Source organism: Rhinolophus sinicus, linkage group LG17 (genome assembly GCF_036562045.2).
Source record: "Rhinolophus sinicus isolate RSC01 linkage group LG17, ASM3656204v1, whole genome shotgun sequence".
NCBI lineage: Eukaryota > Metazoa > Chordata > Mammalia > Chiroptera > Rhinolophidae > Rhinolophus > Rhinolophus sinicus.
The window spans coordinates 6,899,851-6,919,605 of NC_133766.1; the positions used below are offsets into that span (position 1 = coordinate 6,899,851).

General features: G+C 47.8%; 1 protein-coding gene across 1 annotated transcript in view; it reads right to left on the reverse strand.

The window, feature by feature from the left end:
- Positions 1–19,454, reverse strand: part of KIAA0040 (KIAA0040 ortholog) — a 31,049-nt gene extending 11,595 nt beyond the window's left edge. The window contains exon 1 of the mRNA XM_019726988.2: positions 19,025–19,454. The gene's annotated coding sequence lies outside the window, so the exon portion shown is untranslated. The remainder of the gene's footprint in view (positions 1–19,024) is intronic.
- Between the last annotated feature and the right edge of the window lie 301 nt (positions 19,455–19,755).

Here is a 19,755-nt window from a genome sequence, read left to right on the forward strand (position 1 = left end):
ATGATTTCGTTTGCCTTTTTAGAATTTGGGATGGTTCTAGCGTCACGACTGTGATTATGCAGGTCTCCCTTAAGGCATTTTTCTTCTCCTCTCTCAAGTTTTCTTGTAGTAAGGAGATTCTTTCTAAATTATTCCATCTATTTTCAAAGCAAGCATTTCAGAACTGAAGTACATACAGACATTGCTGAGAAGCAGCGTGGTGAGGGGACGGTCTCGTCTCTCTCTCATCATGGATCTCACATTGTTGGGCACAGTTGGACAGAAGTTCCTTCCTCTCCCCCCAGCCAGATGTCCCTTTGTCTTTGTGCAATGCATTTAATGAGCTCCTAGGACATGTCCGCTCCTGTCCCAGGCCTGTGGATTTAGTCATGAACGACACACCGCGCTAAAGCTGCCCACTTTCCACAGGGCGAAGGTACATCGTAATAAACAAGTGCACAAATAAATAAACCAGAATGTGCTGTGAGGGCCAGGAAGGAAATAGTTGGCGTGGGCTCTGAGGAGGGGACTCGGAACTGAGGTCGACAGGGACCAGTTGTGCACAGAGCTCAGGGAAGGGCCTTCCAGGGGGGAGGGAACAGCAGGGTGAAGGCTCTGAAGTGCAAAGGAGCTTCCCAAACCCTAGGGGTGAGGAGGTCGGTGCAGCTGGAGCCCAGGAGCCCTGAAGGTGACACCGGCTTCAAGTCAGGCAGCTCTGTGCGTGGGATGGAGGGCAGAGGGTGGAGAAGACAGAAAGGGTCCTCAGATTCCGGCGGCCCCCTCTTCATCCCCATCGTTACCATCTCTGTCCGAGCCTCAAACTGCTTTCTGCGTTTCCTTCTTCTAGTTCATCTTTCTAAAACCCGCGTATGTTCATGGCCCCTGCTTAGCCTCCCTTTGGCTCTTCCGTGCTTGTATCATGATCACAACTGCTTAGCAAGGAGGACAAATCGCTCGTGATCTGGGCCCCTCGACCATCGCCCTCTGCCACCCTTGTGGCCCCATTTCCCTTAAGTTCTCCCAGCATTCTGTTCTTTCCTGTTGTCATCCTTCGCACATGCTGTTCCATCTGCCTGGAATATCGTCACACCTTCGTCCCTCGTCCTAGTCATGAAGAACTTCTTGTCTGTCCTTCAAGCCTCCTCTAGGAGGGCCTCTGTCCCCAAACCCCCCCGAGTAGGTTTCTTTCTTTTCTGAGCTCTCACAGAATCAGGAACCTATCGTGGCCTTTATCTTATTGTGTTATAATCATTTTTCTTTGAGATGTAAGTTTTAAATATATGTAAAACCTGTGGACTTGATTCTCTCATACTCGTGCCAGTCCCTAGATAGCAATGGTCTCAGTCGTCTGTGTGACCTGATGACCTCGCTCTGTGCCTATCATACAAAAGGTGCTAATAAATATTTGATGAAGGAATGAATTCTTTCACTGCTTGGCTCCTCAGAAGACTGACTGTGTGTCTTTGGTTCCCCCATTTATAGATCGGAGTCCTAACCCCCAGTACCTCAGAATGTGACCTTATTACAGATGTAATTAGTTAAGACGAGGTCATACTGGAGTCAAGTGGGCCCGTGGTCTAATAAGAATGGTGTCCTTGTGAGGAGGGAAATTTGGACATAGAGACAGACATACATAGAGGGAAGACCATGGGAGAAGACAGAGAAGACGGCCACTTACAAGCCAAGGTGCAAGGACTGAGGCAGATGCTTCCCTCACAGCCTGCGGAAGGAACCAGCCCTACTAACATTTGAGTTCAGATTTCTAGCCTCCAGAACTGTGAGACAATACATTTCTGCTGATTAAGCCACCCACTTTGTGGCACTTTTTATGGCAGCCCCAGGAAACTAATAGTATACATTATTTGCTTCACCCCCACCTGCACCCCAATCAGCTCGTCCCATTGGCTCTGTCTCCAAATTATATCCCAAATCCATCTGCTTCTCTCCGCTCCATGGCTAGGTCACCACCATCTCTCACCTGGATTACTGTGACAGCTTCCTATCCAATCTCGGGTTCTTCCCTCTCTAGAGCCTGTTCTCCTATGAGCCTGATTAGGTTACCCCCCCCCCCCAACACGAACACACACACACACACACACACACACACACACACGCACACACCTCCACTCACCACCGCTCCCCTGTGGCTTCCCAACGCCTGTACAGTGACATCTAAACTCCTCGCCGTACCCCACAAATGCCTCCATCATCTGGCCCTGCCTCCTTCTCCAATCTCATTTCACCCCCCGCTTCTTACCCCGCCATGCCATGGACACACCCACTTCAGGACCTTTTTTTGTCCCTTTAGGACATTTGCTCTCAGATCTTGGCATGACTGACTGCTTCGTAACATTCAGAGTTCAGTTCAAATGCATTTCTGCTAAAATGTAACCTCAACTGTTACCCCATCAAGAGGGCTTTCTTAACCAAGTAACTGAAAAAGGCCTAGCCCCAGTCAACCTCCACTGCCCCATCCTGTCTCACGGCCCTTGTAGGACTTCCCATGCTGAAGATTCTCATTCACAGGTCGCGTTCTTGTCACTTGTTTGCACATGTATTGACTGTCTTCCCACACTGGAACGTGAGCTCAGTGAGAACAGGGCCCTTGCCTGTCATATTCTGTTTGGATGCCCAGAGTCTGAAGGAATGAATGAAGTCATGCCAGTTAACGCAAAGGTCTAAGAAAAGAGATCTTGAAAAAAAGAAATGTTCATCAGTCAACCCAGGTCACTGGGGAGAGACAGGAGGGGCAGCGAAGAGCACAGAACAGTGACCCTCAGTCTCATTGGTGGCCAGCCTTTGACGAGAATTACCCACCACTTAGCCCACAGGCCAGCCAGGTCCCCAGCCACGTGACTCATTTCAGGAGGAAATAACGATCAAGAAAAATCCCGTATCGCTGAAGGCAGTGCGGAGTGGGGGGTGTGCTTTATCTGCTCCTAAATACTCACCCACCTTCTTTTTGCTCAGTCACAAAGGGCGCATTGTAGCTGGGACTTTCTGATAACAAGGGATCCTTTCCTGATTACTACATGCTCTAGTTCAGGTTCAGCAGAAAAGAAAATTAAAAAGCTCCATTTCACTCCAGGTTCAGATGAGTCAGCCTTTCAATCAATCAAGGATTAATTAAGCTACGCTCGGAAATACAGGGGAGCTAAGAGACACCCTCTCTCTACTCAAAGACGGTACCAGGGAAATAAACAGAGAATGATTTAAGAACAATGGGAATGGTTCACAAAGGTTTCATCTGGGCTTTCTGTGATGGGAGGCCTGGCGTCTCTAGTTGCTTTATTTTCCTTTCCTCTTCCTCCTTCCCTCTCTGCTTCCTTTTCTCTCTCCTTATCCCTAATTTCATCGTCTCCAAAGATCCATGCCGCGGACTCTGAATAATTCGTCTTTTTCAGTTACCCTTAGGATTAGATGCTGGAAATCATGTCTGAGTCTGTGAAAATTCCACCTGTACTAATTATGATTGAATACAGTACTTTCAGCCTGTCAGACAGTCAACAAATTCCTCAGATTTACGTTCCTGGGATCGTCAAGGAAATGTCCTGGGTTTTCTGCTCCTAAACCAGAAAACGTGTGGTCAAGAATTTTGCCTCCTCCACTAACACAGTGTGGCGTCTGGGCAACGCGCATTCAGCACTTTTTAAGTTTTCTCCTCTGGAACGAGATATTTGCTCCTTTCTCAGAGGGTTAGGTGTCTTGTCCATGGTACCACATCATTTTAACCTCACGACCTAGCACAGCGCCTGGAAGAAAGTGGGGTGGCAATAAGCATTTGTTGAATGGATGAATGAATGAGTGAGTGAGTGACTGCATTGCCGGGAGGAATAAAAGAGATCATGAGTGTGAAGCATGCAGCTTAAGTGTACCTCACACAGTGGGTGCCTTAAAATTGCCTTGGAAACTGCATAATACTATATTTGTTATACTATTCATATTGTGTGAAAGGTGAAAATATCCATTTAAAGACTTATTTTGTTGTAACCAATGAGTCAGTTTGTCACTAAACTGGTTTAAAGAGCGAGTCAGCCAACTGCTAGGGAATCAGGGCAGACGCATGGCCTTTCCACTCCTTTCTTGCTGACTTGATCCCCATTCGTTCCCAGCCGCGCCTCCCTCTTTCAGCCTTCCTGACCTCTGGGATCTGGTTTCTTAGGGGCGCCTTGTTTTGTCCATCACTATCGACTTTCTGCTCTTCATTTCAGCGAGAATGCTCACTTGTTTTCCTTTGACTGGCCTCTTTTGACATAGATACCTCAGCAGGCCAAAGCCTCAAAACAGAGGGTTGGCACATGTCCTATCACCTTTCACAGGGACAGGGGACGGTCCATTGAATGAAAAAGCCACCATTTGTTGCGTTTTTAGTAAGTGCACTACTCTGTGTGTAATCAGGATTTTATAAACACAGCCTCATTCAACAACTCAGGAGGTGGGCCCTTTTATGCCCATTATACAGGTGAGAAAACCGAGACTACCAGAGATGATATGATTTGCCCAAGGCCATGCAGCTACTAAAGTGCAGGAGAGGTTTGACTCGAGTCCTGCCTGAGTCCAAACATCTTGCTGTAACCACTAAACCACACAGCCACCATCCTCAGGAAAGTCCCCCTCTGGGGACTTTAGTCTCTGGGACTTCCCTTAGGATAATAGGGTGTTCACCCACTCATTCATCCATCAAACATTGGAAAGCTTGCCATGTGTGCCACACCCCACCCATGCTTAATTAAGACATCTTCTGTGCCTTCAAGGAGATCCCTTTTTAAGAGGACCAAAAATGTAAGAAATATAGAACAGTGTCACGTATGACAGTGCGTGTTAGGGACCCAAAAGCATGCATGACACTCCCTGTGGTGCTCAGTGGCAGTCCAGGAGCTATAGCCAACCCATAGGCACTTTTGTTTTTTTGCCTCCTCTGATTGCGTATAAAATTCTCAATCTTTAGCTAGTCCTAAAATGTGGCCACCCTAACTTCCCATATACCCGAGATGGGCTGGAGCTTTAGAAGGGCCTGTGTTCTCTCCGTTCCACACTGCAGGCCCCACCCTGCCTCTTCACCCAGTTCTCTCACCTGCAGGCATTTTAAGTTCGCGGCCCCTGGATTGTAACATGTAGTCCAGAGTGGGGACTGTATTACCTGTTCTTGGTGCTGTTGTCTGTGTAGGGGAGAGCCACACAGGGGGGCTTGAAAAAAGAGAAAAAGGCAAGCCTTGCTTTCCAGCTATAACCTCCAGTTAGATGGTCTGACCCAGGTCTTTGGCTAAATCAAAAGATAAGGACGAGGGACATTTTGCAAGAGGAATTAGTACATATCGGAATGTCCCCAGGTACGATACAAAAGGCTGGCTGAGAGGTGCAGTGGAAGGAATATGAAGCCAGGGGTCAGAGGACCCACTTCTAGTCCAGGTTCAGTTGACCTCCAAGCCTCTGACCTTGGGCAAATCAGTTAAGCGTTCTGAGCCCTTTCCTCATCTGAAATATGAGGCTATTAACCAGCCCAGATAGCTCTCAAGATTATTGTGAAGAAGGACAGGACGTGTGAAAAGGACACCGAGAAGGGAAAATTGCAATCTAAATGCAAGATAGTAGTATGTTAGTGGATTATATAAAAAAGCTGGATTAAAGCTAAAATGAGAACCCTGGGCTGCTCTTACTGACGCAGCCCTCCACCCTCCTGACCTCTCCCCTCCCTTTCCCCCAGGTCCTTTATGACTCAGTGTCATTAGGAGCTAGGTTTCCAATTTGGAGGATTTACAGGCACATACTCTGACACCACTCACACTTGTTTGCCGTCTGGATATATCCAATCTGACCACATCCTGGTGTTAGTGCTAATAAAACCTGTAGCCATGGTTACAATGAAATGCCTTGGTCATACAGCTCTCATTTTTACCGTTCAAACCTATTTGGTAAGAGTCTTGAGCCCGTTTTTGTGGGTGTGGTAAGCATCTAGGTAAAGTTTTATTTTTGGAGATGGTGAGCAGCGCCTTTGAGGTCATTTTTGAGTTAGGAGTGGCTGGGGAGAGGCGGTGACTTCTCTGTTCCGCAAATAAAGGGGAGGAGGCTCTGTGTCTGACTCCAACAGTAGACAGTTAAGGCTTCAAAGGTCATATCCTCTTGGAAGGAAAGTGTGTTTTTGAAAAAGCAAGAAGACAACCAAGCACTTGTGTGATTCAGAGTCTCCCACACAGGGGACCCTTCAAAAACAGACCTTAAATTTGAAGTCGCATAATTCTGGAGAAGTCGCATAATTCTGGAGAAGTCGCATAATATTGGAGAAGAGAACTCAGAGTTCTGCAAACTTGGCAGTGATAACAGAATGACTGATTTATTTGTCTCGGCGGTGATGGGAAAGAGGTTGATGGACTGGAACACTTGAAAACTAACGGAGGCGCAAAAGCACACAATTATGCAACTAAAAAGCCATACAGATAGGGCTTTATTTTCCTCTCCATGTCCTCCGTTCATTTAATGTTTACAAAAGTTCAGGGCAATTCAAAGCCCGGAGCTCCCTTGCTGTCATATTAGGGCTTACAAGGTAAAGGCCAAAGCGCAGAGGGAGTGAGCAGAAGTAATGTCATGTCAATCACAGCTCAGCCTTGCGGAGGACGCAGCCCAGAGGTCCTTAGAGGGGCTGATGCTGTTGGCGGATGAGCCTCCACTTCCTGTCTGCGTCCCTAAGGTCGCGTGGAGCTTGTTTCCATCTGCAGTTTTGCTAAATAATTATTGGTGTATGCATAGGACCTATGTGGGTGCCCTAAGGATTTACTGCATGGAGACTCAAAGCTTTATGGAAGACTTTCTGGAAAGCACATGGGCCACTGGGGGTGAGGGGATGAGGCTGGGACACAGACCTTGTCTTGAGCTCTCTGGCCTCACTGCTCGGCTGCCTGGAGGCTCAGCACTAACCTTGAGGCTTTATCTCCATCAGCAGCCCAGAATGCCTTTTGTTTGTTTTGTTTTTTATGATCAGACTAACACTGCAAGTGTCAGGGTCTTGGAGAAATGGAAAATTGGGTGGGAACCTTTTGATAGAGCCGTCAGTCAGAACATGTGGCCCTGCCTGGGCTGGCAGGAAGGCAGGAGAGGGTCCTGGGTATAGGAGTTGGCTTGGGGCAGCCAGAGGAGGGGGTGCGTATCATGTCATGCCTGAATAGGGGTGGACAGTTCTGCTCCTCAGGGGAGAGCCTGTGGGACCCCAGTTCTGGGTTTGCCGTTTATCTGCTTGTATTTGTTTAGGACCCTATGAGCTGAATTCTTGGCTGAAACATAGGGGGTGCTCATAGACTGTTAATGAGAAGCCAGCTCAAATTCTCACCTGTGACTTAGCGTGCGTCCTTGGGAAGGGCATTCCGTTGCTTTGGGCCTCAGTGTCTCTATCTCCAAAATGGGGAGAAAGTCTGTATATATATACACAAGACAGTGACAGTATGCGATGTCTTGATGGGAGGACATTGAGGCAGGGCTGGAAGGGAGACTGGTTTTCCTCTCAGTCCCTTGGTACCACTCCAAAGGTCTGATCATACACACACATGTGCTTTCTAAAGTAAACCAGAACCTGGAAGTGAATACCTGCCTCACAGGTCCTTGTGTCTAAGCACACGATGCCCGAGAATGTGCTCCTAGGCTGTCAGGAGCCAGACAAATATTGAGAGTCATGACTGGTGTTATTCCCGACTAAGGTTGGAACATAGCAAAGAGTGTGACTCCTCAATTCTGCCAGGTTATCAGTGGCCTGGAGTTCTTGGGAAATTTCCTCCCATGATGGGAGGTCTTCCCGCCTCTAACCCAGAGTGGATGGGTGGGCACCGCCCCGCTCACCCTACCTGGGCAGCAGTGGTGCTGGGCAACTTGGATCCTCCATGTGCCATAAGACGCAGGTTTCCCAGGCCTGGCCATGCGTGGAACGTGTCCACCTTGCTGAGCAAGTTCTGACAAGCACATTCCACTTTTGCCTGCAGGCCGTGGGGCCCAACCTGCCTGGTGTGAGCAGGGGCTTGGTACGTGCAGTGTAGCTGCCCCCGACTGACTAGGGACTGACTAGGGGTGGGAGGTTTGTATAGAGTGGGTGTGAGTCTCCCTTAGGCTGTTCACTGGGTCACTATAATACAAGTAACTCTGTGAGCATCTTGTTCTTTGTATGCGAAGAGGCTAATAGTATGAATAACAATTATCTGCATTAATAAAATGTGCCCTTTGAATCACTTTTCCGGAGATGGCACATGGATTTCATTTCTGGAAGTGCTAGTTAATTGAAGCACCTACTCTGTGAGCAGCATGGTGCAGAGCTGGGCAGAGAAGTGTGAGAACTGGTTCCTAACCTAGGAGGGTTTCTCACTGGAAGCGGAAGCACTGCAAGTCCTGCCAGGTGGCTGGTAGTTCAAGTCCCTGAACCCCCAAACCTCCTCATCTCTAGGATGGGAATAAAGTAAGCCCCCAACTTCATCACCATCTACTGTTGCTGTGAAAGTCCCATAATAAGCTCATGAGCATTCTTGATAAAGTGAAAATGCTCTCCCAAGTTTAATTTCCAGAGATAATAGTAAGCAATTAGAGGCTCACGTGAGTATCAGAAAATACCAAAATGCACGCCCCACTAGAGAGGCAGGGGTCAACGACAGCATGTAAGGGGGCCGCGTGGAGGGGATGGGGTTATGCTGGTCCTGGCACTGCCTGTTACCACATGGAGGGGTGGACATCCAGGTGGGAGAAGGGAAGTTGGGGTGAGCTGGATAGGATGGGAAAGCAAGAGCAAAGGCACAGAGGCCAGCACATTCAGAGTTTGGGACTGGGTGGCAGTGAAGACACCTTCTGAGGAAGGCTGGGAAGTGAGGTGGTACAGGCAAGGCTGGGGAGATTCCAGAGGGCTCTGAAGGCCTAACGTAGGTCCCGGAAGTTGGTGAGCAGGGAAGACAGAGCAGCGTTAAGGTTTCAGAGGCCACAGTCTCTTACCTGATCCCTCTCGTAATTTGAAGTATGCTTGGCCATAGCCCAGGCCTGTGCAGGATCGAACCCTTTGGCTCAGTAATCACAAATATTACAATTAAAATAAAATCCTTTTATTAATAGGAAGCACACTTGCTCCCTTCGACAAAATCTGATTATGAACTGAAATGAAATATCACCAAACCCAGCAGAAAGAAACTGCTATTTATCTCCCAACCCCCTGGGAATGGTGGGAGGGAGATAAAAGCTCTGAGGCAGTCACTCCTCCAGCCCTCGAACTAACACTAGAACGGGCTTGCGCGGTTTATGTTTGGGGGAACAACCATCAAAGACCCTGCGCTTACCCCTCATTTTAATTTGTTCAAGGCGTCTGCAAACGTGTTTTTCATTCAGTCCACTGTGCTGTGAGGAGGGAAGGGATTTCTTACCCTATTTCACAGACGAAGCAACTAAAGAGCAGAAATGTGTTCAAAGTTTGTTTACAATGGCCGAGCGGGTTAGTGGCCAAGGGCAGACAGGGTTCTAGTTTCCTGCCTCCCCAGTGGGACGCCCTCTCACTACACTAACTCCTAAAAGCACCAAGAGGAGGAGTGAGCAGGGGCGAAGAGGGTAACCAGTCCTTTTGCACTTCACAAGCCTTTTCATTTCTCAGACTCTTGAGATTTGTTTGGGGGCCTCTCTTGTTTGGGGGCCTCACACACACTTCTTTATCTGGAACCCCCAACGTTCCCCTAATCCCACCCCAACCACTACACTCTTTATTTAAGTCTCAGCTTAAATAGCGTTGCCCTTGGGAAAGCTTCCACGACCTCACTGAGGTAAACAGTCCGTCCTCATACCCTTCACTGTCCCCTTACCACAAGCCCCAACCTGCTTTAGTCTCATTGTTTATTTAGTCAATCTTCCTTTATAGACAGAATCTGTTTCCATCACGGCATGCCCAACATCTGGGGCATGTTTCACTCTTGGAAAATATTTGCTGAATTAATGAACATTGTTATAGACAAGGAAACCGAAGCCCACTGAAGTGAAATACCCACAGTCTCACAGCTAAGCAGGGGCTGTTCTTCCCCTAACTATCCAGAGCTCGCTCCATGCTGTCACATGTGTTTTGGAGTTCACACAGAGACTGTCGTCAGAAAGAACAAGATATGGAGGGGAGAAAAATCCACCAGCTGAAATTTCGGTATTCTGAGTTTGGAGAACTCTTACAGCCTGGGCTCAGATGCCGGATATTCTTGAACATTCCAGCATGCAGGCACACTCTGCAGGCCTCTTTGGGTGACTGGTTACGTTTGAGTGTCTAGTGAGGCTATGACTAGAAACAGAGAGGGCAGCAGTGAGATCTGACTTCCCAAGGTCGCTGGCCTCATGAGGTGCCATATTGAATATTTAGATGACTCAACTTGAACGTAAGGCTACCACCATGCTGTTGGAAAGCCCTGATCGGTCCTTCAGGGATGTTTTTTCATATTTGACCATGAAAGCAAATTGTGTAAGAAAACTTGAGTGGATAGGGAGTAGTCCTTTTCCCCCCGACTTGAAACACACTTTATCCCTTTGTATGTTCTTAAATTTGGTGATAATCCTAATTTTAAATCTGAGGTCACAAGGGTAAACAAAGCTGGATTCAGTTGGCTCTAGTTTAAAGGGATAGCTTTCTCTCTCTCTCTCTCTCACACACACACACACACACACACATGCACGCACACACACTCTTAGCACAAGATTGGTAGAAACCAAATGAGACATTTGTCCAAGAGGGGCAAACCTAGATCAGAGGTTGCAAATCGAAACCCCACCCACCAGGTAGATGTAACCAGCGAATGGATTTTGTTTGATCTTTAGCTTTCCAATTTCACAGCATGTCCTCTCTCTATTCCACCCCGCCTTTTAGGTGGGCCCGCCTGGGTCAAAGCCTGGCCCCCCCATTCATGAGCTGTCTAACCATCTCCCTCCTGTGCTCCCTGGGCCACATCTATTTTGAGAAAGCCTGTGAGCTGAAAGAGGTCCCAGGCATTGGAGTCGTGTACCAGCATGACCCAGTAGAAGTTCCATTTGCAGAACATGTGTGTCTCGTGAATAACTATTATGTGGCAGATAGTGTGCCCTGGGAATACAATGGTGAAGGGTGGTGCCAAAGAAGGGTGACTGGGGGAGAGTCAAGTCCTCCCAAGGGTAGCAAATGTTTTAAATAAAAGACTACACTTAATTTAGATTTCATCTCCTCTGGGAAGTCTGTTTGCCCAGAGCTGGGCTAAGTGCTGTTTCTATGGGCCCCTGTGGTGACACCTGTCATGCCATTCATGACACTGTATTATAATTGCCTCTTCATCTGTCCGTTTGCCAGAACAGACTAACTGTCTTCCTCATTATTGGTGGCAGTTGCACAGTTCCTTTGTAGGAAAGGCTTATGGATAGTACTCTGGAGACAGGGGAAGAACACTTAGCTCTTGGTAGACACCTCCGTTTTCTCATCTGTAAAATAGGGATAATGGTGGAGCTGTCATGGGAGTTAAATGAGAGGAAGTAGGTGAAGAGCTTAAAGCAAGGCCCAGTACACATGCATAGTCCTCCATAAATGTGGCTGTTGTTATCTGTTTCTTCCTTCTCACACCAAGAATGATTTCTAATTTAACCAAATATGTTCCTGGTCAAGCATCCAAATAACTCTGCATCTCGAGGACAACAAGAGGCAAAATGTAATATCTCATTTACACATGAGATCAAAGGCAACAAATACGAGACCAGGCCTAGAAATTTAGTATGCCACTAAATATGCATATTACCTCACGAAAAGGAAGTGAATTTGTAAGTACGTTGATAAGATTGTGGGAGAAGGGGAAATAGTTTGGTGGTTCCTCAAAAAGTTCAACTAAGAATTACCCTATGACCCAGCAATTCCACTTATACGTATATGCCCCAAGCAATTGAAAATAGGTACTCAAACAAATCCTTGTGCACGTATATTCACAACAGCCAAAAGGTAAAAACAACTCAAATGCCTATCAACAGACGAACAGAGCAATTGTGCAATCCACACACAATGGAATATTATTCAGCCATGAAAAACCATACAGCACCAATAGATGTGCAACCATGGATAAATCTTGAAAACATTATGCTAAATGAAAGAAGCCAGACATAAAAGCTCATGCACTGTATGATTCCGTTCAATTTATATGTAATATCAGAATAGATAAATCCATAGAGACAGAATGCAGACTGGGGGTTGCCAGGGGCTGGGAAGACGGAACAATAGGGAGTAACTGCTTAGTGGAGATGGATTTATTTTGGGTGATGAAAATATTTTGGAACTAGACAGAGGTGGTGGTTACACAACGTGATGAATATACTAAATGCCACTGAATTGTTCACTTTAAAATGGTTATGTTTATATAATGTGAATTTCAACTAAAAAAACGTGGAGGGAGACATGAGAAGAATTTCTTAAAAGTTAATAGATAAGAAATAGAATAGAATGGTATAGTTCCCATTATTAATTATTTAAGAAGTATAAAATGTCATAGTTGATTTTTTAGTGTGAATACCGTGTTTTCCCGAAAATAAGACCTAGCCAGACAATCAGCTCTAATGTGTCTTTTGGAGCAAAAATTAATATAAGACCTGGTATATTATATTATATTATATTATATTATATTATATTATATTATACTGGGTCTTATAGTAAAAGACACATTAGAACTGATTGTCCAGTGAGGTCTTATTTTTGGGGAAACACGGTATATTTATTCACTCCAAAACCAAATGATGAATGACCACATACCTCAGTGGTATAAATATTATTTAAGGAATAATATTTTTAAACCACTGAAAACTTATTCCTGGAAAATGTCCGTCAGGAGCATCAGACCTTCTTCCCCATGTGGCACATGCTCTGTGACTGTGTTCCCTTGTCCCAGACAGGGTGGGGGGCATGCAGGGCATCTGTCTGGAAATGAGATATTCTTTCCATGACCGGCTATGAAAATCTGTACCATCCATCATTGAAAAGCCAGCTCTTTCCTCAGAGGGGTCAACCATATCCTCACGCAAAACTACCAAGTAGTTGGAAATCAGCAAGTATCCTGACCCCCTGCATGTCTTGCCTTGTTTCTGAACCACAAAAGGCTTTGAGCCAAATACCCCGTGGACAGGATCCGAGTTTCTAATTTGAAAGCAGGAAGCTCCGAGCAGGTCCTGTCTGGTGACGTGCCCTGCAAATGTGCTCCCCGCTCCCCGTGGAGGTTTCATGATGGGTGTGGGTCACCCAGCTAGGCCACTGGGGTGCTGTGCTGGGAACTGCTGCTCAGCAGACTGTGGGCCTTGGGCTCGAGGGAATGTTTCCGGTCAGGAGTGGAAGGTGGAGCAACAGGAGGGAGGGTGGAAGCCATCAGTCATTTACAAGAAAGGGGCTTGATTGATGGGGCGAGTCTGCAGGACTAGCTTTAATTAAGAGCTCTCTTTCAGCTTTGCCACTTCTCCCAAGCGTAATGTGACTAAACAACCGTGATGGGCTCATAAAGCAACCTGATGGGTGGGGGGCCGCGATGGCTGTTGTTCTCGTGTGCTTCAGAGTCTTAGCGGCAGTTCAGCAAATGGCTACGGAGAGCCTAGCCTGCACACTGAAAATCTGTGGGGGCCAAGACAGGTTGGATGGAATTTGTTGACTCCAGGTCCCTAATCATGGGGAAGGTCACTTAGACCCCAGTGTTAGTTCCTGGGTGATTTCAGGTCACTGTGCCTGAGTGGCTCTCCGTAATCCCACGTCACTGACAGCAGAGGGGCTTTGGGAGGCCAATACTTTGTCCCCCTAGGGAAGCTCATAAGAAGCTAAGATCAGAGAGCAGGAGAAGGACACAGACTCAAGATCTTACTTGGTTGGGGTGGGAAGGGCAGACTCCTGACTGGCAATGCAGCAGAAATTCTCTTTGTTTTTTAAGGTGGCCATGGTCACGTGTGATTAGGTTAAGACACGGCATGTCCACTGGATGCCATTCTGTTCCTATGATACTACAGCTAATGGAACTACCCCATTTCCACTGCTTCCTTCTCTGCCCCCAACCCCAGCCTCGACACCCATCTCTAAACCTGCATGCCCCCCGTTTCCTTCTCAGGACAGTGTGAAAACCAAAAGGACTATAACGTGCAGCTCTCCTGATGGTGATGATAGCGTTTCCCTCTCTTCTGCAGTTCTCTTTTATGACTTGCCTGGAAAATGAGAAGACAGTACTGGGGGGCTCTCCTTAAGTGTATCTGGCTTGAAATTCGGGTTGTATTTGAAGAGAATAAAAGTCAACTGAAAAAGCATCTTCACAGGAAGGAGTTATAGACGGTTTAGAGCAAGCGCAGGTCTGCAGTGGCTTATACACATAGCCTTCACTTTTGACCAAGAAACAGAGCAGGGATGAGGTTTTTTTTTTCATTTCTTAGCAACAAACTCCATGGAGCCGCTTGTTTGCAGTCGTGGGAGCAAGCATCTTCCCAGGGTCCGGGATTTGGTTTGGACACTGCCACAGCCCCTCGGGAGTTGCCCTGAAAAAGGAATCTCGTGTTTGCATGAAGTTCATTTTGGAACGCAGCACCCCTCATCCAGTCTTCACTAAAGGTCCACTCATGTCCCAGGTGATGCTCTGTTGAGATGGCGCAGGCCGATGGGAGCAGTCAGAAACCTGAGCTGCTCTGTGGCCTGCAAAAAATTTGCTGTACATTTCGTTTCGCTGCTCGGAGAGGGGAACAGGCCTTCCTGCCACTCACTGTACCTGTGACAAGTCTCAGGAGCTCCTGTGATTTTCCTCGAGCCTTTCTCATTGAGTGATAAGTTGTGTATCGATATTTGATGTGTACGTCTGGCCGTGCCACTGGTTTGCATACAGTCTTCATGAGAAGTTTCCCCAAACACCAAAGGGTTTTAGTTCATGAAGGCTCCCAGTGCTAGTTCCCTTCTGCAGGCATTTTTGGGGGATTCTTGAGAGCAGTTGAAGGATTGAAGTTGAGGGAACAGAAGAGATGAGGTCTGCCCACATCACACAGATCTGCTCCTGGTTTTCGCTGGAGGCTACTTGGGGGGGAAGACTCAGCTTCAAATGCAGTCTTTTTATTTTACCTCTCGAGCGCCTGTGTGTGTCCCTGTGTGTGAGGTACAGAAGGTCCAGCTGGTGGAAACCCTAGCGTGTCCACTATTCCTGAACGGAGTGACCGAGCTTGGATTCCGGTCTCTCCCTTACCCAGCTGTTGACCCGCCGGGCACACACTTCACCTCCCTGAACCTTAGTTTGCTCATCTGTGAAGTGAGGGGGTGGGGCTGGCTCCTCGCTCAAGTGTTTTTCCATTTGAAGTCTTTGCGTCTGTGGTTACTGCCTTTTCCTCACCAACAGCCAGCCTTATCAGAAGTTTGTTGACTTGAAAGTTTTGATGCCAGCATAAAATTTAAACTTCACTGGGTTGGAATATGGCAGGCTTCCGTGCTTAGCACAGGGGGGGTAAAAATCACAGATATACCCAAGGCATCAACTGACTCTCAGAGTCGGGGCCACTGCTGGTTTAAGCGTCACCTTCGTGGACCCAGCTGCACATGGCCTGGACTCATGGCCTGAGGAGTGAAAGAGCAGCTGCTTGCAGCTCCGTGAGCCCCCGAGTCCCTGTGGAGAGCACAACCTGCATGCAGTTTGTAAAGCATTCACTTCTTTGGGCTCTAATGACTGTAGGTAAGGAGTAGAAAGGGAAGTGGCCAGGATAGATGTGTGTCACTGATAGGACGGCAGAAGACCTAATAATTACTGCCTTAAAATACGTCATGCAGTTAAAACCTGCAAGTCTGGGCCTAAGACGCTGCCCAGATCTTATGCCTACACAGTCCATCTGATTTTGCAGGTTCAAGAGGCAAGATTAGTAGTAATAAAACCCCTTACATTTTTATAAAACCTTATAACTTATGTAGCACTTGAAATGTACTTTTTTTTATTTGATTCTAATTCTCACCATTGTCCCGGTGAGTAATAATTATCCCCATTTTAAATATAAAGGAAATGAAGCTGAGAGATTCAAAGACTTGTTCGAGGGCTGCTAGTAAATGCTCAAGGCAAGAATTGAACTCACGTCTGTCTAGTTCCAAGTTCAAGGCTTTTTTCTTCTACTGCAGGTCATATAAGATCCTGATGTGGGCAGTGGCAGCCAGGCCTAAAGGCCTACGTTCTAGAGCAGGGGTGTCCAAACTTTTTTCAACGTTTTTCACCAACGGCCATATGCGGTAAAATACACAAACAGCCAGGCCACTCACTCGAGGTGAAGTACGTATTGTCTCACCTGGTTTATTTAAGTAAACTAAATATATTTTTGGAATTTGCTGAGGGCCAATTAACAATGGATTGCGGACCGCAGTTGGCGCGCGGGCCGCAGTTTTGACAGCCCTGTTCTAGAGGCTTAGAATTAGTCTGAGAACGTCACACTTCTTGTGTTAGCGATAGAGGACTCTCCCACACAGGTGCAATAACTAGACTAGGCATTTGAGTTCTGGGGAGGTTGGCACATCTTACAGTTGAACTAACGTATTCATTTCTCACACAGGGAATTGATTCCTCGGGATTGGGGGATTGGCTTGTTTGGTTAAATGCGTCTGTATTACCTGTACACCGTTAACCCAGGACTCTCGCCAGCATATCAGGTTATCACCCTGTAAGGCACCCGGGGAAACCCTGGGGAGTCTAGAGAGTCATTTGGTAGGTCACTGTATGATATGAAAATAATATCGGTAGGCCATTACCGGCAAATCCAAGGCTCTCAGCAGCATCATGGTCTCGCGATGGCATTACCACAGGCTTCTTTAGCTGCCATCTGCACTGCTGGATAGTTACATTGGAGCATCCTCCGTCTCTCCCTGAGCTCCAGACCTAAATACTCACTGCCTACCATGTATCTCCACCCGGACATCTCCGGGGAATATTTAACTTCAATGTGTCTGAAGTGTTCACTGTCTTCTTCTCCCATAATCCGCTTTTCAAGCCCACTCCTGTGGTTCATATGACTTGCACTACAGGCATCACAATGCACCCCCACCCCCAGCTCAACAACCTGTCAGCATCCTCTCTTCCATTCATTCCTCCCTCACCACACCCACTTGGGCACCAGGCACTTTTGACTCTCCTTCCTGAAAAGACCACTAACATCCCGTTTCTGCTGCCATTATGTTAGTTAAGGTCCTCCTTACCTCTGCATCCCATCTCTCCAAGCCAGCCTCCATCGGGCCATTCGTTCTCTCTTCACACACAAATTCCCTGCTTAAAAACCCCAAATGACTTCCCATGCCTACCAGAGAGAGCTCACCATTCTCAGTGTAGCAATGTAACCCCCATAATGTGCAGTTCCCCTAACCTGCCCTTGACTTTGCAGATACTCTGTCTTATGCCAGGACACACACATCCCTGGGACCTCCTACTCATTCTCCGCACCCTGCTCATCCGTTGCTTTTGCAGTGTTGACTTTCCGGATAATTCCTGGAGGAGTTTATCACTCCCTCCTTTGGATAGTTTCAGTGTCCCGTGGCTCCTGCTATTATGATGTATATTATTCTGAACTGTAGTTTGTTTCTATATCTGTCTTATTTATCAGGTTGGGGATCCTCAAGAGAAGAAACTGTCTCATATCTCGGGACTCCCAGGTCTTGGCATACGGCCTGGCACACAGTAGGTACAGTAAATGTTGACTGAATGGATGGGATAGATGTACCTCCCTCTTTGATGAAATCAGTAACTTAGCTTGTTGAGTGTTCATTATTCTCTTGAGTTTCGTCTTTAGGGAAAAGAGTAGAAATCATCCTCTCTTTATTTCACAGGCTAAACATTGACAGAGTGTGGAGGCTGGGGAAACATTTGTGTTGCAATGCATTTCTTTCCTAAAATTGTTATCTGGGATGAGGATGGGGAGCCAGAATTTCAGAGGAGACCAAAGGACCAGATCAGACTTGCCAGCACAGCTGCCTCCCCAGCCCAGCATTGGGCAAAGAAAGGGAAGGCACATGAGACCGGGAAGTGGATGGTAAGACCCTTGCTGAATTCTGTAGGTGGAACTTGCAAACTATTCGCAAAAGGGTTGGACACGAGACACATCAATGCTACTTTAAAGTCCTGATCCTTATAACTCAAGGCTTTCCCATTATCCAACAGGACTTCAAAATGAAGTTCCTTAAAATTAGCTTTGTAGCTTCACCATGTTCTTTAGTGGAGTGAATGAAATGCCAACAGCTTTGAAAGAAAGGTGCTTCTGAAAGGCTCAAGTGGACTTTCCCTCCCCTTTCTCAGTCTGCAGAGCGGTCCTGCAAGCATGCTGGCTGCGGGGTTCCCTGTGAAATTAGGGTGGTGCTGGTCTGCTTCGGTTTCCCTTTCGGTTGGCAGGGCTGGTGTTCTCACTGGCGAATGTCTGTAGTTTATTTAACTCTATTATTACATAACGTATTCCTGTGAAGCTCTTCAGAATACTAGGGAAACTGGTCTTCTTGTGTCCTCCCTTCTGCCTTCATGGGTGGGTGGGGGCTGAGAGTGGGACCGTATCAAGAGTCAAAGAAGTGAGGAAGCAATCTGTGTCACAAGAAATCCCCAGAGACTCATGGAAGAGCCGGCAGGTTCCCATTCCACCCCTGGCTCCAGGCCATATTTTCGTTTTGACCACTTTCTTAGCCCTGTGAAAATCTGGCTGCACCGGGAATAATTCAGCAACATCTAAGCCTAACTTTTTGGAGGGTCACAGGCCCTAACTTTTCCAGCAGCAAACAGAATGTCCCTCTGTCCCCTTCAAACCGCTCCTACCGGCAGCTGTTGTCAACTGGAGTCAGAGAACTCCACCCCAACCGCCCAGGAACGCATGTGGACCTCGCCCAGCAGCAGATGTGAGGCTGCGGAGAATCCCCGCAAAGAAGGGAAACTTTGGAGAACTGCAGTTGTGGTGGGGCCAGAGGAGATTCAGAAACAACCCTTACATCTTACTTATCACTGGCCTCATCCTCCTAAAGAAAGACGTGAGCAGGAAGTCCCTTTCCAGAGAGTAGCTTAAAATGTATTTAAAACACACATACCCCCAAACCAGAGCAAGTCTGGTGACTCACCTTCAGTCTCCTGCGGAGGGCTTCCTGCTGCTGGCGCTGTGGCCCAGGGAGGGATCTGCCAGGTGCTGCCCCTCTGACAGCGGTCGGGTCGGCGGGCAGGTCCGGGCTCCTTTTTGGAGCCCCTGCCGGTCTCCCGCGGGGCCGCAGCCAAAGGGCAGGGTCAGCAGAGGCTGCCCCACGCGGCCCTACCTGCGCCAGACTGAGAAGGGCACCCTCTGTTTTCCCTGCCCGACTGCCAGCCAACGCCTCTCATTTTTGAGGTTTCACTCTAACTCTGTCCTGCCCCTGATGTCAGAGACTCAACTTCCTGAATCAGCCGCGCTCCGCTCCGGGGCTCGGCCCAGGAGTCCCACTGGGGCACACAGACTGTGGTGCCCTAGGACTTGGGCGCACACGCCCTAGCCGCGCCCTCCCTCCAAGTCTTCCCGCCAGTTACACGCCCCCCCCCCCCCCCCCCGCGTTACGTGTCAGTGCCCCCTCCGTCCCGGGACACGCCTCCTGCGGGACACACAGCCCCTCCTCGCAGGGCGCTGGTCCCCAGTCGCTTTCATAGATACTGGAACGTTCCCAGCACGTGAGACCTAAGTCGGGGAAACGCAATTTAAGTGGAAACGGCCCAGGGCTGCCTAATAGAGCAGCCTTCTTGGAAACGGGTAGGAGAGGGAGGCCCTGGGGCGGATTGGGTAAGGGTGCAATGCCTCATCTGGATACACAAAAGTGACAGGCTCCCC